The following is an 18,351-nucleotide window of genomic DNA, read 5'->3' as shown; positions in this document are numbered from 1 at the left end:
TGCCCTATGAAGGGTTTTAGCGGTGTCCAAATATGATTACTTCATTGACCTTGATTTTCTACATGACAATAAGAAATTTTGAAACATTTCTCCAATATAATAGTCTTCTTAGGTCCTCCAGTAACACATAAGGGTTAAAATTAGACTTTCAGAGTATTTCTATGAGTGCCCTATAAAGGGTTTTAACAGTGTCCAAATACGGTAACTTCATTGAACTTGATTTTCTACATGACAATAAGAAATTCTGAAACATTTCTCCAATATAATAGTCTTCTTAGGTCCTCCAGTAACACATAAGGTTTAAAATTAGACTTTCAGAGTATTTCTATGAGTGCCCTATAAAGGGTTTTAACAGTGTCCAAATACGGTAACTTCATTGACCTTGATTTTCTACATGATAATAAGAAATTTGGAAACATTTCTCCAATATAATAGTCTTCTTAGGTCCTCCAGTAACACATAAGGTTTAAAATTAGACTTTCAGAGTATTTCTACGAGTGCCCTATGAAGGGTTTTAACAGTGTCCAAATACGGTAACTTCATTGACCTTGATTTTCTACATGATAATAAGAAATTTGGAAACATTTCTCCAATATAATAGTCTTCTTAGGTCCTCCAGTAACACATAAGGTTTAAAATTAGACTTTCAGAGTATTTCTACGAGTGCCCTATGAAGGGTTTTAGCGGTGTCCAAATATGATTACTTCATTGACCTTGATTTTCTACATGACAATAAGAAATTTTGAAACATTTCTCCAATAGAATAGTCTTCTTAGGTCCTCCAGTAACACATAAGGTTTAAAATTAGACTTTCAGAGTATTTCTATGAGTGCCCTATAAAGGGTTTTAACAGTGTCCAAATACGGTAACTTCATTGAACTTGATTTTCTACATGACAATAAGAAATTCTGAAACATTTCTCCAATATAATAGTCTTCTTAGGTCCTCCAGTAACACATAAGGTTTAAAATTAGACTTTCAGAGTATTTCTATGAGTGCCCTATAAAGGGTTTTAACAGTGTCCAAATACGGTAACTTCATTGACCTTGATTTTCTACATGATAATAAGAAATTTGGAAACATTTCTCCAATATAATAGTCTTCTTAGGTCCTCCAGTAACACATAAGGTTTAAAATTAGACTTTCAGAGTATTTCTATGAGTGCCCTATAAAGGGTTTTAACAGTGTCCTTCTGCTCAGTAAAACAATCTTGATCTTTAAGTTAATCCTTGATCTTGCCCGAGTACATTCACAGATATGAATATTACAATTTTCCTTGACACCGCAATTCACAAACGATCATATCACATCAGTGAAATTGCTGTACCTTCTTTGAGGTTCATTCATTTGTCATAACTAGCTATCCCAGAGCAATGATGTTAATGGAGATTTATTCAGAATATTGTCACTTATTGAAATTTGTGTTGGCATAATGAGCCCCCTGAGGACCACTTATAGAGCTGTAAGTGGACATTTGTGACTGATAGACACTGAGAACTCAATCATTATCCAAGTAGAAAATACGCTGCCATTTCACAGGAATCAGCATCAGCGTTACGCATTAAACATGACTCACAGCAGAACGTTGAAGATCTAAAACAATGGCTGCTCCAGGATAAGTAAAGATAACAGTTTTAGTTACTGGTGATCAAATTCAACCGTGATGAGTCATAGCATATGAGCGTAGTGATTGGCTTTAAACAAGCCTCTTGAGTCTTGTGGTGTTGTTTTCCTGCTAGCTATCACTGTCTCCCTGAATACCAACACAGAATACCAATGGTACCTACACCATCATGCAGTGCATCCACACATAATTAGGACACAACTGTATGGCTGTGAAAATGCTACAGCTGACAAGGTGACTGGATCTGTGTCATATTTATGGATGTTGAAAATGCAAAAGGATCCGTTGTCTGCTGCCTAATGTCATTAAATATAGGTAAAAAAAAAGCACTTTTGTTTTTTTGTTTTTTTGTTTCTTCTTATCCTGGCATCAAACTGAAGCTAAATTCTGGAAGTCACATCCTCTCCTTTTCACTGTAAATCATTTGTCAGTGGAAGAGACACTTTCCTCTTGAATTATTAAATCTTCTGTCCTTGAGTGTAAGACAAAAATATTGTCAAGGATGGCGATCCTATACAGAGTAGGATTGGATTTTTTTTTTTTTTTTAACACTAGGAAGTTTAGAGTAAAATCGGCAGTTTTATAGCGTATAACTGAATACAGTGCAGACGACTTGATTGAATTGAAATACAGAATGTGCAATAATAGGTGTAATAGTGACCCCTCCATCATGCGATATTTCTTTTTTATCTTTATTAACTATTTATTTATTTATTTATTTTAGTGCAGTTTTTAATATACAGGGTGGGGAAGCAAAATTTACAATATTTTGAGGCAGGGATTGAAAGACAGTGTATGACCAATTAGTGTATTGAAAGTCATGAGAATTTATTTGCCACAAGAAAATGGACATAATAGAAAATGTTTTGATTCTATGTGTCCTCCTTCTTTCTCAATAACTGCCTTCACACGCTTCCTGAAACTTGCGCAAGTGTTCCTCAAATATTCGGGTGACAACTTCTCCCATTCTTCTTTAATAGTATCTTCCAGACTTTCTGGTAATAGTTTTGCTCATAGTCATTCTCTTCTTTCCATTATAAACAGTCTTTATGGACACTCCAACTATTTTTGAAATCTCCTTTGGTGTGACGAGTGCATTCAGCAAATCACACACTCTTTGACGTTTGCAAAAGTTTCTGAAAAAGTATGGATAATAGTGTTAGGTATGATTATGACATCAATATATGTTTGGTTTCAAAACAATTGACGTAGTGCCTGCTGAGAAAAAACAACTAAATGTTCATTGTAAATTTTGCTTCCCCACCCTGTGTGTGTATATATATATATATATATATATATATATATATATATATATATATATATATATATATATATATACACACACACAGGGTGGGGAAGCAAAATTTACAATGAACATTTAGTTGTTTTTTCTCAGCAGGCACTACGTCAATTGTTTTGAAACCAAACATATATTGATGTCATAATCATACCTAACACTATTATCCATACTTTTTCAGAAACTTTTGCAAACGTCAAAGAGTGTGTGATTTGCTGAATGCACTCGTCACACCAAAGGAGATTTCAAAAATAGTTGGAGTGTCCATAAAGACTGTTTATAATGGAAAGAAGAGAATGACTATGAGCAAAACTATTACCAGAAAGTCTGGAAGATACTATTAAAGAAGAATGGGAGAAGTTGTCACCCGAATATTTGAGGAACACTATATATATATATATATATATATATATATATATATATATATATATATATATATATATATATATATATATATATTTTTTTTTTATCATGTATTTGGGTTGTTTTTACTTGGTGTTTTAAGGATTTTTTTCCTGTGTTTTTATTTCATGCCGTGCATTTTGCTATTTCATTCTTTATTCTATTTCTGGGATGTTTTTATTGAACGAAAATTAATAAATCTGAATATAATAAATCTGAATTATAAGAAGTTATGATTTAACCCTTAGGGGTCCACGGTCACAGCCCCATGACTGAATCACATGACATTTTCAATACGTCATAGCATCGCAAGTCGGTCACATAAACCACTGGGGCCAATTGCATTTGAAAGTGCGGTCTTAAAACCCTCTCACACTTTTTATTTGATGTTGATAGAGCGAACACATCCAGAGATATGACATTTTGAAACCGAAACAAACGTGAGTAAAAGTATGAAAATGAGGAGGTGGTGTGTGTGTGTGGGGTGTTTTATTTCTTACCATATGTTTGTAATTTTTTGTCATTTTTCAAAACTGGAAAAATGGCATTAGCATAGCAGGTAAGGGTGAGAATGACCCCCCACCTGAACTGGATGTGGAAACCGGGAAGACTGGGGTTGGGGGGGGGGGCAGGCACTATGTAAAGATATGCTTTTATGTCGACTATAATTTTAATTTATTACAATTTTGATTTTATATATCTAATATTTGGAACCAATATTCATTTTTAAAGTCTGAAAAGGTTCGTGAAGCATCTTTGTGTTATTTATGCAATAAATTCTATTAATTTTTGAAATTAGATTTTATATTTTTTGTGTGTTTTTGGCCTTTTGTGTTGATAAAGTAGGGTAAAGTGAAAAAATAATAGGCAGATGAGAAAGATGAAGTTGTGCTGAAAAAAAAAGATACCAAACATGGGTAGAGTAAACATTTCTTTATATAGTACTAGCGGCATTGTACCCGTGGTGCCATTGTACGATAGCATGAGAGGCTGAGATCACCCAGCATACCTCACGACATTTGAATACGGACATAAAATTATGCCTAGTAGATAGTCAGGTAATGTTTCTATTCATTTGGCGAGTCTGGCGGTGATCGGGCCTGTGAAGGCTGAGGAAAATCCGTACAAACGCCCTCCTGTGCTGCAGCATCGATTGGACGGACATAGAACGTGCATTATACAGTAGGATTTAAAGGCAAAAATCTGAAGTACTCAAAAACGGCCAAAATAGGCTCAGACCGCTATGGGTTAATGTCAGCCCAGAAAGATCCAAACAGCCACTGGTGACCACAAGCATCTACAGATCTAAAATGTTTCATATCTTCTGAACCACTAATCCTGTCAATACATGGAAATAATTTCTAAGTGCCTAATGACACGGTACTGAGGCACAAAATATCAGTGTGTCTATTACCACAGAGCCAATCAGTGCCCTCGTTATATCATGTCTAGACTGGTATAAGCATGTCCAATTTCCCAGTTTTCCAAAAAAACAACTAACAACAAACAAAAACTTCATTTATTTATTTATTTATTTATTTATAAAGGAGAAAAGTAGTACCCCCACCCACCCACCCACCCACTTACATTGGTCCACATTGGTCCACATTCATTTAATTACGAATGTTATAGCTTATCTATTCTGTTCTGTTTTCTATAGATGTTTTATCACAATAAGAAAGGGGTAAAATCCAACATTGATATAAATCATCCACTGAGCCAACCTTCAGAGTGCAGAGTTTGGACCACAGTACTGAACTGACACAGAACTGACACAGAACTGAGAAGTCACATGGCACACTGCTGTACCTAACATATAGCTCCGCCCACCTTCTCCAGCCTCACTGACTGCACAGAGCAGAGAACCCCATAATACAATATATAGAGTATTTAGAACAATAATTCCTATTCTATACGATGTACTATCACTAATTTGTTTCGTTTATTAGTTTATTGTATCGTGGACAATCCCAATGAATGAACTGTATCACTAACAGTAAAAAAGGGGCAGCTTTAGCCAACATGGTTCGAATCCTGCTGTTGTCCCTGGCCTGATGACAATAGGCAACCTAAAAAAAAAACCCAATATATTACACCACATTAATTAAAAAGGGAGAGTTAAGACAGCTAAGAGACAAAATAAATCAATACAGATAAAAAAGATAAAAGAGGACAGTAAAACATCAGTCCAGTCATACAGAGACAGCACATATAATCCAAACATACAAAAGCAGCACATACAGTATAATCACACACAACACATCAGCACATAATCACACACAGGGATGTAAACAGACATCATATATGGACAGACAGCATCCATGATCATTACACAAATGTTTTTTCTTCCATCAACTGCCGCTGTGGTAGCAAAACGCACAAAAGAAAGCACTGAAGTACACACCATATATGATCACAGTGCTGTGGCAACAAGAGGAGAATGAGTTCATGGAACAGTATCTGTGATTGGCTCAAGTATAAATGCTAACATTTGATTGGCTCTGTGGCATTAGACAAACCCTTATTTTGTGCGACAGTACTGTAGCGGTATACGTTGCCATAATAATTTAGATAAAATGTAGTTGTTCATCTTTTCATGGTCATCAGATATGACCCATTTGGACGTTCAGAAGCTCTGTAGTGAATGAGGAAACACTGCAATCTTCTACAACAGGGGTGTCGAACTCATTTTAGTTCAGGGGTCACATTCCCCCTAATATGATCTCATGTGGGCCGGACCAGTAAAAAAATAACAACGAAAAATGTGAATTTATATTATAATAATATTTAGATCTACAAAGTTTCCGTAAAAATCTGAGTAATATGAACAACTTGAAATGTCTTAAGAATAACAAGTGCAATTTTAACAATATTTTGCCTCAGTTTATCAGTTTATCATTTACACATGTGCGTTACAACTTACATTACAATTACAAATACACGAAACATTTAGTAACTGGCACAATATTGGTAAAATTGCATATACTGTGCTTCTCTTAAGACATTTTCAGGTTGTCAATTTTTGGTCAAGTTATTCACATTTTTTGTAAAAGGATAGTTAATGTGAACATTTTCATGTAATTTTACTTTTTTACACTAAGGCAAAGGTAAAATTTGTAGCTGTCATTATTTATAAGTTATTATAATAGTGTTTTACTGGTCTGACCCACTTGAGATCATATTGATCTGTGTGTGGAACCTGAATTAAAATGATTTTAACACCACTGATTGTTAATATCTTAAGTGTAATTTTTGCATTTCACAAATTCATCCCTCGGGCTGGATTGGACCCTTTGACGGGCCGGATTTGGCCCCCGGGCTGCATGTTTGACACCTGTGTTCTACAACATTGATTCACCAGTAAAGCCCATGGAGCTGGATCAATGACAGTGGATGGAGACACTGGTTTTACATTCAATTATTGATACCTTTGTTTAACCCTTTCATGCACTAATCATGAGAACCTTAGTTTAGATTTTTCTCTTGAGTGTTTTTATTCCTTCATAGGCATGAAAAAAACAGTGTGATCAAGTTGTTGTTGTTTTTTTTTCATGGAGTTACAAAAATGTCCATGCATTTAATTTTTGAAGTAAAGAAATGTGTTTAAAACCCAATATCAGAAATTGATATTAAAACAATGAAATGAAATCTTACATCTCACATTTTAATCTCACATTTTAACATATTCTAATGCTAATTATTACTCTTTTCATGGAGATACTATGCAAAAAAAAGAAAAAAAAAAAAGAAAACAGGTTTTTTTCCCTAACAAATAACAGTTGATTTACACTGAAACATGTTAGACTGCACATCAGGTTTATCAAGAAGAGCAAAGTTACAGTAATGGTATGGATTACAGTGTATGGGATGATGCATAAGTGTCCACTGTGTTGGCTGATATGGAACTAAAACAACAAAACCCACGAATATACAAGAGAACAGAGCTGTAGAATAGCTGTCCACTGTTGTGACCATTATGCATGAAAGGGTTAAAAAGTCACTTTTTCTTCAGTTTTCTCTGTTTTTGATGTAATAACCCTCAACTTTCATCTGACATTTTATGAACATGTATGAAATGTATGGTTTTCACCGCAAGCAAGGCAAAATACAGTGGATAGTATTGTAATAAATGGTGATAAATCACTTAATAAAGGTTGAATCTACAGAAAACTACATTTGGGAAATGACACAAAAATAGCATTGGGTCTTTTATGGGTTAAACGTATTGAAGGATGTTTTCTGGCTCAGGATAGGGGGATTTTATGGTTAAGAACTGATCATACCTCATGAGCATCCCCAGTTACAGGCGAAATAAAAGCATGTTGTGAGGGCGACTGGAATAAAGCGGCGGATGGGAGAGAAGGATGGCAGGGAGGGAATGGACTGCTGACAACAATCTGACTGCAATCCATCAGCCCCTAAATTGTGTCACAAGTGGCAAAAATGTTGCATTCACTGTATCGGCTGCCACGCTCATAAATATTCATCTGCAGAACTCATTTCTGTTAATATAAAAAATGTCTAAATGAACACATTTATGACTGATATTTCAATTTCCAGAGTGAAAATAGGACTTTTTGTGTGTTGACACGTAGCTAATGGTTGTATTTTCCCTCTGCTCTTTTTCCCATTTCAGTCGTGCTGCTGGATACGACATCTGTTCTTGGAGAGCTTGGATGGAAGACATATCCTATAAATGGGGTAAGGAGGGCAATTCTGCTCCTAATTGTTGCCGCAGATGCTTCTGTTTTTTTGCGTTCTGGTCAAAATGCATGGTCACCGATGCATCAGTATGGTCAATTATATTGATGTTACCAGAATACTTGGTGTTTTGCTTTTTTTTTTTTTTTTTTTTTTTTTTGTTCAGACCCCTTCATTCTCATGGGAAATTCAGTAGCTCAGAGACACATAATGAGCCAGGGTCTCTTAGGAGGTTTCCTTTATGCCGTTCAATCTCCCCCTGTCAATTTCTGCCCTGTTCGTGTCACTGTAGTGCCACAGAAAAATACCGCTTTGTTACTCTGTTACTCAAAGCAAAGCGTGTATTTGGCAAAAGCTGGTGAGATTGATTGCAGCGAAATATTTTGAGCACTTTTTTTTTTGCATATTAATTATAAACTGTTGAGATGAGAAAACCAACTTGGCTTTGATGATGAAGTCCAGAACATGTGCCAGTTCTATGTCTTTCATCACTACCTTTCTCGTTCTTTAAACCAGAAACTGAGTAAAAGATAGAACATGTATAAAGTTCCTTCTCCAGGCTTCATGGTTGGTCACCTGTCAGGTGCTACAGAAGCTATAACTGTATCAGGGTTCCTATGCAAGTATCAATCAATCAATTTTGTTATTTATTAATAACAGTCAAAATCGACAATTAATTTACAAGATACATTTTGTAATAGGACACCCCAGAAGCAGTCCTCAGCTTATAAATGGGGGCCCTTAAACATGTGATAAGAGACACAATTTACATTATATTCTTCAATAAGTTAAAATGTTCTAAATAACGTCAAACTTATTTTAAAATATTTACCTATCTATCTAATGATTTTTCATTTCATTTCCTTTCCTGAGTCCTATTGTAGTCAGCATATTGCAATATTCTCAGGTAATTTAATAGTCAGACATGGGGCTTTATCCACAAAAATAAAGAGTTCAGATGATTTGTATATCAGCTATGCGGGGTTCAGGGTCAGTAGTTCGGTTTTTTTATGTTTTGTTTTTTGTTTTTCTTTTGGTTCATTGGGCCATAAGGCAGCACGAAGCAGAAAACAGCAACAGTTTTTGCTTAAGACGCTTTTTAAATATATTAAAAGAAAAAGTTTTTTTTTTTTTTTTTAATAGTTTTCAATCTCATTCCAGACCTCCGGACCCCTACATGCTACTCTAAAGCTGGTACACTTCAGCTTTCAGTATGGAAAGTATAAAATTTGATTTTATACATTTCCAGGTCTGAAAAAGTATGGTAATTGGAAACAAATGTATGGGAAAGTATTCATGTTTCCAAGACTGTTACCACAGTTCTATTTATTTAAAGGAAAAAAAAAAACAAAAGAAATGGATCAGTATGCTTTTTTAAGGTGCTTGCTAAGACAACTAAAATGTTTGTGTTAGTGCACATACAATCAGCTACACATCCCAGAAAACGTTTGGGCTGATTGACAGGTTGAATGCCCAGCTTTCTGCTCTTATCCTCCTCCATCCTATTTTAAGGCCCGCCCAGGTGTCGTCAAGTTTCACTGCTGCTTTGACGGGCAAGTGATGTCCACAGACTGTTTTTTTTTTGTTTTGTTTTGTTTTTTAGTGATAGCCAGCAAGACATTGTGTACAGAAAAACACTACTGCCACATAAACAAAGGGAAAATCAAACAAATCAACAAACAAACCAAAAACAACAACAACAACAACAACATCATATTACAATGAAAAAGATCATAAATGTAAAGAGCAACTAAACAACATAGCTTGGTTAGGGGCGATCGGGAAAAGAGGAAGAGGGGGGTGTGAATGAAAGTGAGAAAAAGAGAGGGGGAAAATAATAATTGTCGTGATAATAGAAAAATATATAACAATAATTCTAGTAGCCTAATTTGCTAGTATTATTGTGGCGGCGTTAGCGGTCACAATACAACAATGAGTTAATTAATTTAATATTTGTAATAATGTATTTGTATCAGTTACTATCCGTTTGAGTTTACATGAATCAATTTAAATTAGCCCTTTCATGCATACTGGTCACTACAGTGGACAAATTCAAAGCTGTTCTCTTGTATTTTCATGGTTTTGTTGTTTTACTTACATATCAACCGACACAGTGGACATTTATGCATTGTCCCATACAGTGCAATTCATACCAGTACTGGAACTGTAACAACCTGATCTGCAGTAACAAATTGAGTGTAAACCAATTGCTAATTGTTATTAGACTGTACTTAAGGTTTTTTTTTTTTTTTTTTTTGCTAAATCAAAAAGTGTTTTTTTTTGTTTTTTTGCATATTATATGAGTGAGTAATAACTAGTTTCATAATATGTTAAAATGTGAGAAAACATCAGATTTGCAGCATTCAAAATGTTTTTATTTCATAGTTTTCACACAGTATATCAGTGAATGCATGTTTCTGTGCTTCAAAAATGTCATTTTTAATATGTTCTATTGTTTGTACATGCAACCTGTGCTGTGACTCATTCTGTTTGTGTGCTGGCTCTTGGCCAGGTCGTTATGGTAAATGAGAATCAGTTCTCAACTAGCTTACCTGGTTAAAAAAAGGTTAAATTACAAAAAAAAAAAAAACAAAACGCATGGTGTCCACACACATACACACACACACTGTTCATGAGCGAGTTATTCACCGTACCTTGTTTGATCGTTGACAGAACTCATAATAGATAGATGTAAATTCTCTGACGACTGGCTCATAAATCCCAAATATAAAGACTGGTTGGAATTTTTTTACCAAGACATCTGGAAATTAGGGTGTTGGAAAGTATGGAATTTTGACATTTCAGTTGTTTAGGAACCCTGCTGTATGTACTGTGTGTCTTTGGTCCGTCATAATCTGTATTCACGTTGTGGTCTGGCTCTAAATGCTTCCAGCTCCACAGCTCAGCTCTGTCCAGCTGAAAATCCGAACTGGGAAATGGCAGCTAGTGCCAAAGTGAGGATATCGGCGTCGTAAAGCATAGATGTGCTGACAACAAACTGTAATGTCCTTCGATCACTAGCCACCCGTCTGCGCTGTCAGAAAACCTGCAGGACTGCTTGCGAATGCCTTCTTATTATATACAGTAAGCATGGAAGGCAGAATTGGCCGACTTCGATCGCTGTGTCCCTCTGGGTTATAATGGTCTTCTCTTCATATCAGTTAATAATTCTCAGTTCAATGCGGACATATATGGTAGTAAATAAAGGAAGGGCGCCGTATTGATGACACTCTGTTCAGTCCTCCAACGGTTATATGTTTATGGGAATTCAATCAATTATTAGAAGCATTTGTGACGCTTTATCCAACTGCATGTGGTGAAAGCTTCTGTTCATGTTGTGTTTTAAAGATCACACCACAACTTAACTGAGAGGCACTAAAAAACTACTGTATTCATACGTCTTTATTACTCATTTATCTTATTTATTGTTTTATTTAATATGCACATTTCTGAACATCGCTGTGTAAAAAATACACCCGTGTAAATATGCAGAATTAGTAAAAATAACATTTCATCTGCAGTCCCTGGGCAGGTGACAGAAACAAGACATAAAACAGCCAACATTAGTACATCACTTGTTTGCTATAAATTAAAAAAAATTAAAAATACACATAATGATGACAGGCATCATCAAAACAAAACATCTGCACATGTTCTTGAGCTGTGTTGAAAAGTCATGAAGCCAGACTCTGTTAGAATAGACCCTACCTGGTTAAAAAGATAATCTCATATGCAGTATTTTGTTGGACCATCTTTAACTTTGATCAGAGGACACAATCACTGTTTCATCCTTAAACTTTTGAACACCTAGAACTATTATTGTAGTGACTTCCTCCACGTTCAACCATTCCTAAGCGATTTATCACCATTTATTCTAACATTATGACCCACATTTTGCATTTCCTCTATATATAATTGACTGGTCATGTAAATATTCACGACAGCTCAGAATAAATTCAATGGTTATTATACCAAAATGGAAAAAAAATAACTTTTTCAGCAAAATATTTCATAAACTGAATGTAAAAATAAGCATCTAAAACTACTGTCATATGTCAAACTTCATGGGTTTTACTGGTGAATCACTGTTGCAGAAGGTGACGGTGTTTCCACGTTCACTTCGGCGCCTCTGAACGCCCAAATGAGTCATATCTGATCTAAATAAAAAGCTGAGAAACTGCATTTTACTGTAATTATTTACATGTATTGATAGGATTAGTGGTAAATTTTTAGATTAGTACATTCTTTGGGTCACCTGCAGGTGTTTAGGTCTTTGAGATTCATTGTGACAGTGCATGGTTTAAAACCTTGACATTTTTATTTTTATTTTATTTTATTTTTTTACGCTTAGTTTTTATTAGTTATTTATCATTTTGCTGTTTGTTATGTTCTTTATGACAATTGGCAACAGATAATAGTCACAATCTAATAGTAATGATAATTTAGGTTACCGTTATGAAATATCAATCAAGTTACCTAATTAATTACATTCATCCCACAACAGAAACACAATAAAATGCAAGAAAAGTGTCAATGCATAAATATAGCACAATATAAAATAATAATAACAGCAATAAAACTATACAGACTATATACAAATACAGTGGAATTGCAAGATTGCAGATCCATAGTTGTATTTGTTTTTCACCACGATTTCGTATTGATGATGGAGAGTTGAGTCTTCTACAGTCCACCCCAAAGAATCTCAGTAGAATTCCAGTCTGGACTCGGTGGTGGCTGAACCAATTTCCAATATTTATGCCCTTTAGTAAAATCGATGGTTGTTCAAGAAATGAGAATGTACTCACTGCACCAGTTAGGGTTAAAAAACTTGTTGCAGCTGAAACTAGAAAAGCATTTGGAGAGCACAGACCTCCGCCAAGGCAGATCAGCCGCACCCCCCTCCCCCCCGATCACCACCAAAATTTAATCATTTGTTCCTTGTGCCAGTATCAGCATTTCCTGAAAATTTCATCAAAATCCGTCCATAACTTTTTGAGTTATCTTGCTAACAGACAGACAAACAAACAAACAGACGATGCCCGATGAAAACACAATCTCCACCGTTCCTTGGCGGAGGTAAAAGTTTGAATCACTACAGAAATTATCCAGTGGAAAAACCTGAAATATTTGCAGAGTTAAATCCAGGTAGTGAGTTGTATTTATTTTTGCCCATGCTGTGTATGTTCTGTTTTTAAAGGTCTCCCCAATCACACAGAATTCAGTGGATGGTATTTCAGTTCCATTTATTGCAAAAATAGAAAACTGTGCCACATTCCTGGAATTGAAAATCCCCGTGTCTCATGATTACGTGGGTGAAAGCCAACTTTCCTAATAAGTTTGCGAGGCATGAGGCGAGGTTTCTCTCTCTATATCCAGGACTTCACACCTATTCTCTGTGTTTTGACTCTAAATGATCCTCGGCTCTAGGATCCCCAAGGACCTCTCCCCTGTCTCTGTGTCTCTATCTCTTCCTGCGAGGCCCTCGGTGGCCCATATCAGGGTTATAGAGGTGATTACATCATGTAGGTCGTGGTGACAGCCGCCCACAGCGTTGAGGAAGAGGAGAGAGGGAGGCTGCAACCTCCATGATTAAGCTGTCAGCCCTCTCCCCTCCTCACTCATCCACTATCCACCGATTTACCATTAATATTTAAGGCATGGAGGTGAGAGGGCCTGAGGGAAGGTGTGAAGATCTGGGGAGGTAAAATAGTTTAAATCCCCTTCACTACCTGGGAGCTAGCAAGAGGAAGTCAATCCCCACCATATTAGACACAGCCTGGTATCAGGCCGATACAGCAGCACAACATGTAGCTGCCTATCAGAGTTGCACACTGGTTCAGGATATATTTGAAAACAGCTGTCACTCAGTTCTGCCCAGTGCACATCTTAAAATAATTTCATATGCAGTAACTGCTCCAACATGATTACGTGATGATGAGTTTGCCGGGAATATAGCTGGTCATATGATACGAAGGTAAAGTGGAAATTGAGGTGTGTATTTATGGATGAGTTTTATATCACGAGCCGGTAAACAACTCGTGTAACGAGAGGGGGCAGAGTGGACGTGTAAAAGAGGAAGGTTAAGCACAAGTACTGGACATTTAGTTGGTCCGCCAGCGTTACGAAACAACACTGAGGCATTTGAGTATGTCCACTTAAAGTGTCCTTGAGTGAGATTGTAGGGATGTCCCAGTGTTTGTGGCAGTTCCCAAATATTTTTTTTTTCAATTTTTAACCTTTCTTAACTGATTTATCATCATTTTTACCCTCGGGGGTGTCCGGCACATCGTCCATACGTCCGTCTGTCTGTGCAAAAACTTTGGCGTGGACTGAAAGCTGTGAGTTTCGAAGTGTGCGCACGTTGTATTTTATAATATTATCCTCTGTATTTTCCATTTTTTGGTGTAAATCAGTGTTTTTCAACCTTGGGGGTCGCACACACGACCTCACACACAATCAGATTTGCATAATCAACCATTTTTAATATAAACTATAATATTTATTTGCACTTTAAATATTTACTCCAAATACAATGATCAATAAATATGATAGTATCTTCTTATCACGATAACCAATTAACTACAATAATATCTTATTTTATGCATACTTAATGCAATTGTCTCTGTTTCTTTGCACAAGTTTGCATTATCGTTGCTCAGCAGTCAGTGCAGGGAGGACATTTCAATAATGTTGCACTCGGTCTCGGTCAGTGTTTTTCAACCATGGGGTCGGGACCCCACGTGGGGTCACCTGGAATTCAAATGGAGTCACCTGAAATTTCTAGTAATTGATAAAAATGAAAACAAAAAAGTTACTAATAAAAAATATATGGTGAGTTGACAGAGACAATCCCAATCCATAACAGACATGACAAACTGAAGCTGAAACTGAAGCACTGTGGTTCTGTTTATCTGTCAAATGTTCATTGTGGTCGGTTTCAGATGCTGCAGCTCTTTCATAATTCATAGTCTGACTTATTGTTTGTTCAGTATTAATTGTCAGACTTGTAAATCCAAGCTGGACTGACTGTACATATCCTGACCAAGGAAAATCAAATTCTCACTTTGTGCAGTAATCTACACCTGGCTTTTCTGCCTCCGTCCAGAATAATATACATTATATAGACAAAATGTCGTCTAAAATTAACGTTTATTTGCAACATAGTATAGCAAACTACTACATGATCAAAAACAAATGATTAAAAAAAAAGTCTCAGTTTTGAATGTGTGGTGTCACCAGAAATTTGTGATGTTAAAATGGGGTCATGGACCAAAAAAGGTTGGGAACCACTGGTGTAAATCATGTCTTTTCCTATATTTAATTCACAGATTATGTCAAGTAAATTCAAAGATAATTATATCAAAACAGAGAAAAATTAAGAAAAAGTGGCTTTTTCTGCTAAAATATAGCTAACTGTACGTAAAAACAACTGTCTCCATCCACTGTCATTGATCCAACTCCATGGGTTTTACTAGGTAATCAATGTTATAGAAAATGACGGTGTTTGTACATTTATTATGGAGCCTCTGAACATCCAAATGGGTCATATCTGATGACCATGAAAAGATGACAAACTGTATTTTACACCAATACAGTTATTAAACAGTTTATATTTGTAGATGGTGTGTGTTGCCGGTGGCTGTTTGGGTCTTTATGGATTAAATATCACAGATGAACTTTTAGATACCCACTTAAATAATAATAATAAAATCCTGTTAATAATCCCTTTCTGTAAAACAGTAATTCTAGGAGATCTGGCCAAAAAATAACATGGCTATATCTTCTCAGGTTTCTGGAGGGCTTCTCTGTGTGTTAAGGCTTTTTAATGTTTTTTTTTTATCAAAGTACAAACTCAGCAATTTCACATCATTTCAGACCAATGTTATTGCAATATTTTGACAATAGCTACAACAAATAAACACTAGTCCACATTTTCTTTACATATCCCTAGTAGCTGCAGAGCCAGAGATGTTTTCAGAGCCTAACAGAACTCTAAAACATCTGTGTGAATCAGACTCACTGTTCATGGGACCAACAGATCACACATATCTTTCACTCTATGAAGTTATTTCCTCAGTTATTACTTTCTTCAGCGGCAGAAAAACAACGTTATATAAACTCTGCAGCTCAAAGTAAACTAAAACCAGTGTTATAGTGAGGGCAGCAGATAAGTTGTTAAATTAAATTAAGGATGAACATTTTAATTACTTTTTGAAGTGGAATAATTAAAGCAATTTAAGTTGATCGGTCATGATGGCTTCCAAACAAGCCGAAATAATAATCACAACTGATCAGCCAAGGAGTGGATGAAGCACAAATGCATGATTTAATTGTTTAATAGACTTATAAATGCAGCACTCAGACACAGTGCGATAAACATCAGTTTTCCACATCGATGAAGTAAAAGTGAAGCTTCTTTCCAACCCCAGCCTAATAAAAATGAGTTGACTGTTTAGAGAAAAAACAACAACTATTGATTAAAAACTGTCAACTATGCTTACCATTGTAGTTGATTAACTCTGGGGCACTGTAAAGAGGGGGTGAATGTGACAAATTCATGGGGCCCAGCATTTGTGGGGGGCCCATAGAGCAGTGGAGGGGGTCCAGTGGATACAGGTTAGAAGTAGGGCTGTGTATCGGCAAGAATCTGGCGATACGATACAAATCACAATACTAGGATCACGATACGATATATCACGATATATCATGATATTGTTAAAAAGGCAATTTTTTGTGTTTCTTTTTTTTAAATGATTATTTCCTTGAAGAAATGAATTACACCAGAAATATGCACAAATTTTGTGCAATCCCAACAAAGAAACAAACATTTAATAAAAGAGTGCTAAATAATAATAAAATATAAACAAACAAACAAAAAAAAAGAACCTCCACAATATCTGCATTTGAATAAATACCCAAAAATATCTATACAGTTCTTTTTAATATCGATACAATATTGTTAAAATGAAATATCGTGATATATTTTTCTTACATTCCTAGTTTGAAGTAGTGAAAATTTCATCTAAGATCCACGGTATACTAGAGGCATAGAAGCCAGGAGTCGGACGTCGAAAGTATGTTAAGTTTAACTTTCGCTTCATGCCAGCGTTAGTTACATTACTTATGGATTGCACCCCCATACCTCTACTCCCCCCAATGATAAATCAACAAGATACTGAATTTTTTGAAGGGCCCACAACGTTTACCTTTCATGGGGCCCACAGTTGTTAGCAGCGCCCCAGGATTTACTACTACATACCTGAACTATTACTTCCTGAAGTCCGACCTTTCCGCTATGCCCTATTGGTCCTAACTTAAGAAAAATATTGTACAGCTGTAAAAACGCAGCAAACAGTAAATCTCAAAAACCACAATTAATTTCGGTTAATGAACTACTGTCTCAGTTTCTCTTTATCTTTAAACCACTGCGTACTATAAATCTCCAGTTATCTGGACAAAAAGCTGTGTGTTCTAGAGATTTTTTGACCAGCGATGGCTTTGGACTACTCCATTTAGGCTGCTACCAGAGGGGGATCACGTAATTAAAATTAACTCACCTGTTAAATTTCGGATGGAAGGACCAAACCAGGAGAAATGAAGAATTCACCAAAAAGAAGGCTTGGGGTTTTTAAAAAGTTAAAACAAAGCTTGATTTATTGCTTCAGGCAAAAATAGAAAAAGTTACAAAAAAGAAAGAAGTCTTTTATCAACTAATATCTCACAAACACACCATTCGTTTAACCCCTTTGGTCTCTCCCACCTGGAAATCATCTTTATTACATTTTATAGTCTTCAGTCACTCTCTGAAGACTTCCATATTTGGTACATGATCTCAGTTATTGGTCACAGTTGTTGCTGGTTAAAACAAGTCAATTTCCCGCATGGGGTCTAAACATTTTACACATTCGAAAGTTCACCTGAGTTTAACAAGGGCAGTGGACACCTGTCAATCAAACCTTGGTTTGACATTTGCTCTAACAGTCCGTCTTACACTGCATTGTTTAACCACAAAGAGTTTCAGTAAGTACACTCTTGTGCAATTAGGCTAGCATTTCTTGACCACAGAGAGTCCCTTTTAAGTTCATAACCTAGATTAACTCAGCCACTATTACCAAATCTGCAAAACAGACACTTTTATGTAGAATCTGACCTTTTCTCCAAGTTCAGCACAAAATACAGATACAAAATAATAAATCAGAATAGAACAACTTAGGCTTGCAAAACAACTTATAATATTTCATTTCTTCTTTTCCATTTTGGTTCATGATGTATGATGGTCATCTGACATTTTAGAGCAAGATTTAAAGTCACACATTCAACTTTC

This window comes from Sphaeramia orbicularis, chromosome 21 (genome assembly GCF_902148855.1).
Source record: "Sphaeramia orbicularis chromosome 21, fSphaOr1.1, whole genome shotgun sequence".
In the NCBI taxonomy this organism is placed as follows: domain Eukaryota; kingdom Metazoa; phylum Chordata; class Actinopteri; order Kurtiformes; family Apogonidae; genus Sphaeramia; species Sphaeramia orbicularis.
This window is presented reverse-complemented; position numbering follows the sequence as displayed.